The following is an 8,635-nucleotide window of genomic DNA, read 5'->3' on the forward strand; positions in this document are numbered from 1 at the left end:
TGCTGTTTTTGTTCTTCTGAAAAATAACATAGAAGTGACTTTTCTTTAAAAAAGCAGTTAAAGTAGACTAGGTATAAATCTAAATATGAGATGAATATATAGCTTACAGGACAAATAGCCAAAATGGAATTTATCAAACTGAAGCAAGAATCTGTATGTAGCTATTAGGGTTTTACAATCATATATTTAATCTTTACCAGCTTTATGGCTGTATAATTGACATACGTATAATAGATTGTACATATACAAGTATACAATTTGACAAGTTTTGGTGTAAGTACATACTCAGGAAACATTTAGAAAATTAGGATAAGATCCAAAAGTCTCCTTGTACCTGTGTAATCCTTTCATTTCACTCTTCTCTCCATCCCACCCCATCCCATCCCATCCCATCCCATCCCATCCCATCCCATCCCATCCCATCCCATTCCCAGGCAGCCACTTGTCTGCTTTCTGCCTCCATAGATTTGTCTGTACTTCCTAAAACTTTATATATATGGAATCATAAAGTATGTACCCCTTTTGGGGGACTTCTTTCACTCAGTATAATTATAATTATTTTGACTCATCCATGTCCTAGTGTATATCATTCATTCATTTCTTTTTATTGCTGAGAGTACTCCATCGCATAAAAATAACACAATATGTTATAGGGATATCAATAGGAAGGACTTCTTTTGATGGAAATTTGGGTTGTTTCCCATCTTTGTCTATTACAGGTAAAGCCATGATCCTTCATGTTTGTTATGTACGTACACTTTCATTTCCCTTGGATAATTCCTGGAAGTGAAATGTCTGAATCATCTGATAGATGTAGGTTTACATGTTTAAGAAACTGCCAAACTCTTTTTCAAAGTGATTATACTTTACATTTGTACCAGCTTTCTGAGAGGTATAGTTCTTCCATATCCTCACCAATGTTTGGTATGGCCAGTCTTTAATTTTAGTTAAGTTTGCCATCTGTTTATCTTTAGCGAAGGGTCTGTTCATATCTTTTGCCCATTTATATCTGGTTATTTTCTTGTTGAGCATCAAAAGTTCTTTTTATATTCTGGAAATGAGTCCTGTGTCAAATACATGATTTGCAAATGTTTTCTCCCAGTCTGTGGCTTTTCTTTTCATTCTCTTTAATATTGATTCTTGATAAAGTAATGTTTTCAACTTTGATGAACTCCAATTTATTATCTGTTTTCTTTTGTGAAATGTTCTTTCAATATCATATCTAAGAAATATTTGCCTATGTCTCCTATGATTTCTTTTAGAAGTTTTATGGTATTAAGTTTTGCATATAAGTCTATAATCCATTTTAAGTTTTTCATATGATGCAAGGTAGTGATCAAAGTTATTTTCTTTTTTTTAAACATTAGAACATCTACTTTAGAGAACATTGTCCTTTCTCTACTGAACTGTCTTTGCATTTGTGTTCAAAATAAGTTTTCTATATATGTGTGGTCTATTTTGCACACTCCATTATATTCCATTGGTCTAACTTAAGCTAATACAATGTTGTTTTTTGTTTTGTTTTGTTTTTTACCTTTATAATGAGTCTTGAAATCAGGTTGTGTTAGTTTCCTCACTTTGTTCCTCTTTTCAAAGTTGTTTGGAGTTTTCTAGCTCATTTGAATTTACATATGAGCTCCAGCATCAGCTTGTCAAGTTTAACAAAACAAAACAAAAACCGCTATGCTTTTCATTGGTATCACATTCAATTAAGTTCAGGAGAATTGACACCTTAATAATAGTGCGTCTTCTGACTCATAAAAACATTACTTATTTAGGCCTTCCTAATTTCTCTCAATAATGTTTGGAAAGTTTCAGATCTTGCACATATTTTGTCACATTTTTGCCTAAATATTTTACGTATTTTTGAAGCTAATGGTCTTTTTAAAAATTCATTTTGATTATTTCTAACTTGTAGAAATACAACTGATTTTTATATGGATCTTGTATGCTGTAGCCCTGATAAACTCATTTATTATTTTTGTTAGCTTTTTGCAGATTCTGTTAAATTTTCTATATAGATGAGTATGTTATCTTTGGTTAAGAAAATCTTTACTTCTTTTTCAGTCTGGATGCATTTTTTTTTTCTTGCCATATTGCACAGAGTAAAACATCATGAACAATACTGAATAGAGGTGGTGAGACTAGGAATCCTTGTTTTATTCCTGATCATAGGGGGAAAGCATTTTATCTTTCACCATTAAGTATAGTGTTAACTGTAGGTTTTCTGTAGATACTTTTTATCAGGTTTGGGCAATTATCCTATATTCCTAGTTTACTGTGAGTTTTTATCAGGAATATATGTTAGATTTTGTTAGATGCTTTCTCTGAATCTATTGGAATGAACATATTGTTTAAAATTTTAGTTTGTTAGTAGGTGAGTAGTATTGATTTTTTAATGTTAAATGCATCTCGTATACCTGGGATAAATTCTACTTAGTTATGATGGATTATCCCTTTTATGTGTCGTATTTACTTCGCTAATATTTTGTTTAGAATTTTTCCATTTTTCTTTATGTAATACAGTGTTATAGACAGTTTTTTTGAGAGGAAGTTTTTAAAATTTATGTCTTTCAAGGAATTTGGCCATTTTATTTAAGTTTTAAAATTTACTGGCATAAAGATTTTTAAAATGATATTCTTTTAGTGGCCTTTTACTATCTATATAATCTGTAGTGATAGCATCTCTCTCAATCTAGACATGGTAACTTGTGTCTTCCTTTTTTATTCTTGGTCAATCTCGTTGAAGATTTTTTTTTTTTAATCTTTTTAAAAACCAGTTTTGTTTCATTGAGTTTTCTCTCTTATTTTCTGTTTATTTCTTTGATTTTTCTCTCTGATTTTTCTTTTTAATATTTTCTTCTGTTTACTTTTATTTTAATTTGCTCTTATTTTCCTAGTTTTTGTGATAGTAATTGAGGTAATTGACTTGACACATTTATTCTTTACTAATAGAACTGAATGCTGTAAATCCACTCCCCACAAGGTAGCACTTTATCAGTACCTTTCAAATTCTGATATACACTATTTTCATTTTAATTCCATTTAAATTTTTTTTTTATTTTTTCCTTTAAATCCTTCTTTGACCCATGAGTTACATTCATTTATATAGATAAATGAATGTAACTTTTCTATCTGAGATAATTTTTCTTTTCCCTGAAGGACTTTATTCCATTTTTCTTATAGTGTTAATCTGATGGTGATGAATTACTTCAGTCTTTGTGTGTTGAAAAGTCACTATTTTGCCTTCATTTTTTTGAAACGTTTTTGCTTTGTATAAATTATAGGTTGAAATATTTTTCTTTTCATATTTTAAAGATATTTCTGTACTGTTTTGTCACATGAATTGTTTCAACAGGAAAATAAATCTGTTCTCATCCTTATCTTTGTTCTTCTGTAGGCAATATATTCCCTCTCCCTCTCCAACTTTTTAAGATTTTCTCCTTAACACTGGATTTGACCAGTTGGACTATTGTATACATTAGTGTGGTTTTCTTCATGTCGTGTGTGTGTGTGTGTGTGTGTGTGTGTGTGTGTGTACTTGAGATTCATTGGGCTTCTTGGATCTGTGGGTTGACAATTTTTAAATCAATTTTGGAATACATTTAACTAGTATTTCTTCATCTTCCTCCTTTCAGAGTTTCCAATTACACAAATATTAGGCTATTCAAGATCATTCCATAGCTGCTGACCCTCTTTTCATTTTTTTAATAATTTATTTTTTCTATGGGTTCCATTTTGGATAGTTTCTATTCTAATATCTTCAAGCTTACTAATCTTTTTCTATGCAATGTTTAATCTGTCATTAGTTTCATCCAATGTATTTTTCCTTTCAGATATTAAATTTTTTACTTATAGAAGTTTAATTTAGTACTTTAAAAATATATTCCATTTCTCTACACTTATTTTCAACCTCTTCAACCTATATCAATGTATGAAATACAGTTAATCCTTGAAAACTATGGGGGTTAGTCTGTATATAATTTATAGTCTGACCTCCATATCCACAGTTCCTCCACATCTTCAGATTCAACCAACCACCAACCCTGTGTATTTACTATTAAAAAATATTGGCATATAAGTGCACCTGCACAGTTCAAACCTTCATTTTTCAAGGGTCAACCGTGTTTATAATGACTCTGTTCATTTCCTTGTCTACTAATTCTAAAAACTGTGTCTGTTCTGGATTATATTTGATTTTCTTTTCCTCATTATAGGAGTGTCATATTTTCCTGTGTTGCATGACTGATAATGTTTCATTGGATCCTAGTCATAGTAAATTGTATCTTTTTGGGTGCTGTATATTTTTGAATTTCTATATTCTTGAGTTTTGTTCTAGAATTTAGATAAATTAATTGGAAATTGATCCTTTTGGATCTTGCTACAAAGATTTCCTAGTTGGTATGAAACGTGCATTCCTAGAACTAATTATGTCCACTACGGAATATTCTGTGCTCACATTACTGGGTACTCTGTACAATTCCCTATAAATTAGGTTTTCCAGTGTGCCTAGTGGAGACAGGCATGACTCTAGATGGCCAGTGTGAGTACTGGGCACTGTTCCATTTAATCCTTTTGGACTGTTTTTCTCCAAACTTGTAGCATTTCCTCACATAGATGAGATGACCAGTACTCTGCTGAATTCACAAGGGGCACCTTCTGCTGTTCTCTGGCATTCTCCCTCTCGGAAACTCTCTCCCCTTGGTACACAGTCCTGTTGTCTTTAGCCACTTTTGGTATTTCCAGGCTCTCAGCTCCATTTATATAACTCAGGGAGCCTGCCAGATTCTGCCTGAGGTTTTCCTCCTTGTGCAATGACCTGGAAATTCTCTCAAGGCAATAAGCTGGGAAACTAGGACTCATTTCATTTATCCCATTTCTCTGGGATCACTGTCTTGAATTGCCTGATAAACCGTAGTTTTATGTATTTTTTCTTGATTTGTGTTTGTTTCAGACAGGAGAGTACCTAATATTCTATCTTGACTAGAAAGAGATATCTGAATTAATTTTACAAACTCTACTGTTTGGATGATTTAATTCTACTTCATCATAGAATTCACCTATGTGCTGAGTTTTTCACAAGGGAGAGAAGTTTCATAGTTTTCACATTTGTTTATATATAAGTCATCATACTGAAGATGGATTCCTTAAGGACCCATGACTTACTCTTTTGTTTTTTTATCCCTGGAATCTAGCAAAATGCCTAGCATATAGTAGATTTTGATTGATGGGCCTATATGAATAGAGGACCGAATGAAAGAATGTAAAGGAGAAAATAAAGAGTTTGGTGTTGAATTTCCATCTCTTCTGTACTGAATTGTTTATGTCCCACCAAAATTCATATGTTGAAGCCCCAAAGCCCTAGTGTGGCTGTATTTGGAGATGGAGTCCCTATGGAAGTAATGAAGGATAAAGGAGGTCATTTTAGGATGGTGTACTAATCCAGTAGGATTAGTGTCCTTATAAGAAGAAACACCAGACAGTTTGCTCTCTCTCCCTTTCTGCATGCACACACAAAAAGGCATGTGACCACACAGTGAGAATGTGGTCATCTACAAGCCAGAAAAAAAGCCCTCACCAGACAGTGACCATACTAGCACTTTGATCTCAGACTTCCAGCCTCCAGAAATATGAGAAAATAAATTTCTGTTCTTTAAGCCACCCAGTCTATGGTATTTTGTTATGGCAGCCTGAGCACACAAATATACCATCTAAACTTGGGAAATATTGAAGAAAAATGAAAAATATATTGAGAAAAAATACGAATGGGAATCACTTAAATGATTGAGAGTCTTCATAAGTCCTATTTAATGACTAAAATTTATGAAAACTCAATTCTCCAAAACAGAAGTTTTTTATATGTGCCTCTTTTAATAGTCACCTCTTCTTATTTTAATTAAATCACATTAGAGAAGAATATAGTCTAATTTTTATTTAAAAGGAACTTTCCATAAAATGACACAATCAGTCCCAGAATAGTAGCTTTTTACATTAAACTCACTTCCAGTTGGCATTCCTGAATTTCTGGAACCATGTATCAGAAATGATGTGAAAGAACCTAATGCTGGATGATAACCAACAGATGGAAGTTTTTGCTGTTTTGACCCCAGGTGAAGATAGTTCGCTGTGTACTTCTTAATTATATTTAAAATTTTTTATTTGAACATTAACAAGGACACATATCTTAAGAAAAAAAGTCAATTATTAAATTGATAATGTTTGAACTTCTTGTTTTGCTGCTTTATTTTTTTTTAAGACCATCTAGGATCAGTTTTGTTTTAAATAGACCATAAGAAATGTGTGGACCCTCTGCTGGAGTTGCATTAGAGCCCTGGGACTGAAACAAACTTTAAGAAGTCCTCTGGCATATCCTACTATTAATATTTTAAAAATTAACTACTTTAAGAAAGAATTAGTATTAATACTACCCAACACCTTTGTGTGTATACTTCTTTTGAGTTTACAAAGCACTGAGAGTTTATAAATCTCCATAAAATCAATCTTCACTGTAATTCTCAGATATATATGGCAAGTAATGGCCTCATTTTACAAACGAGAGAACAGTAACTGGAAGAGGATAAATGATCTATCTCTGGCCTCCCCATTAAAAAGTGGTAAGGTCAGGTTATAACTCAGACCATGCTCAGATTTCTGCTCTGGTCTTAGGCCTATATCATGGACAGCCTAATTAATTAACAATTAATTACCAATTGTACAGTTGTACAGTACAGATAGGTTGTACAGTTGCAAATCCAGATTCATAATCTACTCTGAAAGAAACCTATTTACTACTTTCCATCTGACATTAACAACATCACCCAAATTAAATTTGATAATATTTAAAATATTATTTTTGAATTAGAAAGGCAGAATTTTTTTTTTAGAATATTATAACTGTGGTCTCACATAGACAGAGGATTGCCAGGAATAGCTCCTCATGACTGATGTGGTAAAGTTTCAAAAAGCTTTAAAATACTTTTGATAGTAATAGAAATTATAGTATTGTAAAGGAACTTTATTTCAGAAAGTTTTCTAAAAGAAATACCATTAGCAATGGACAAATATAACAAATGGTTAATGATCCAAATTGGAGAAGATAGAAGGAGTAATGAGGTATCCTAGAGGAATCTTCTTTTACTTATTAGTTTAAGGAGGATACAGGCTTCAAATTGGGTTCTTGGCAGGGAGGAAGAGAGAGAAATCCTCTTTAATTCCCATGATGCTATTGTGACACTGAATACTGTTTCTCAATTACAACAAAATGCAATATATCAAAGCAACATAGTATGTGACTTAAAGTAGATGGAAGAATTGTCTAATTCAGAAAAAATCTGCTTAAAATTTCTTGTCACTCTTTTCTCCCCTCCCCCATTATATCTTCACACAGTGGAGGTGCTGAGTTACATTATAATTTCATTTGAGTTCAGATTATCATTCTGGGACACTAGTTACAAATAAGAGCCATATTTTAGATGGCATGAGAAAAACACAGCGTGACACCTTATAACTGTCAGGCCAAACGGAAGTTTCCCATTTTTCCCTTGATCAGTACTGGTTGGAACACCGTCTGGCACATGGCTAACACTGAACAACTGGTAGTGATTATTATTATTACCCAATCTTCCTAAATGAGATTTTGTCAGTTCAGCACTTCACAAAATTTCTTTAACTAATCTGCAGTTCCTTGATTTTGTGAAACCTTCAACTTCATATACCCTGGAAAAGACTCTTTTCAGAACTCAATCAAGACACATGGCTACTAGAAAAACGTTGTCATTCTAGCAGCCAAGTAGAAAGATTTATAACACAGTTGGCTCGTAAAGCTTAGGGACAATTTACAGAAGACTTGCTAGCCTAGAAAGGATTACTGGCCAAATCTTAAAGCTCTGTCCAACATTGTTTCTCTGAACACTTTAGAGATTTTATTATTCAAGCTTATTTACTATTTAGCACATGACTACATATCACAAAATTATAAAATATCTGAGACTCTACATTTTCTGACAAAAACATAATATTGTTTAAAATAATTCCTCTAAAAATAAGTTCTCTCTAATTCACATAGTGTGCATACAGGAAATGAGGTATCTAGGCTCTCAATACATTATGTTTGATGGGATCTTAATTCAGCGTTTCCCATATTGGCATGGATAGTATGAAAACGGTGTTCTGTGTTCAAATTAATTTGATAATGGCTTTTAAACAAGCAAAACAAGTTTCTTTACTCCAGAATTTCTTAGAACCTGGGCTGTATGAGTACATATTATAAATCTCCTAGAGGGAGCTAAGGAGTATGCAACATTTGCTGAACACATTTGCCTGTGGAATATACACTTCAGGCACATTTAGTAGCATGTCCTTAAGAAACAACAGTTGAGGATCTACTGTTTTAGCAAGGAGTCATATTTTTGTGACCTTTCATAAGTGAATCATAGTTCAAATATGGAAACATACAATCTATGAATCACTGTTAATAAGGATACAACTCAGAGGGAAATACATTTTATTATTTCTCAATTATTAGATTATATTATTAGACCTCAAAGGATCTATAAAAACTTATAAATAGATTTATTAGGTTTTAGTTTTCCATGGAAAAGCCATAAAATTACAGGTTAATATTTTACATTACCTA

The sequence above is a fragment of the Grampus griseus genome (genome assembly GCF_964374135.1).
Source record: "Grampus griseus genome assembly, chromosome: 1".
Taxonomy (NCBI): domain Eukaryota; kingdom Metazoa; phylum Chordata; class Mammalia; order Artiodactyla; family Delphinidae; genus Grampus; species Grampus griseus.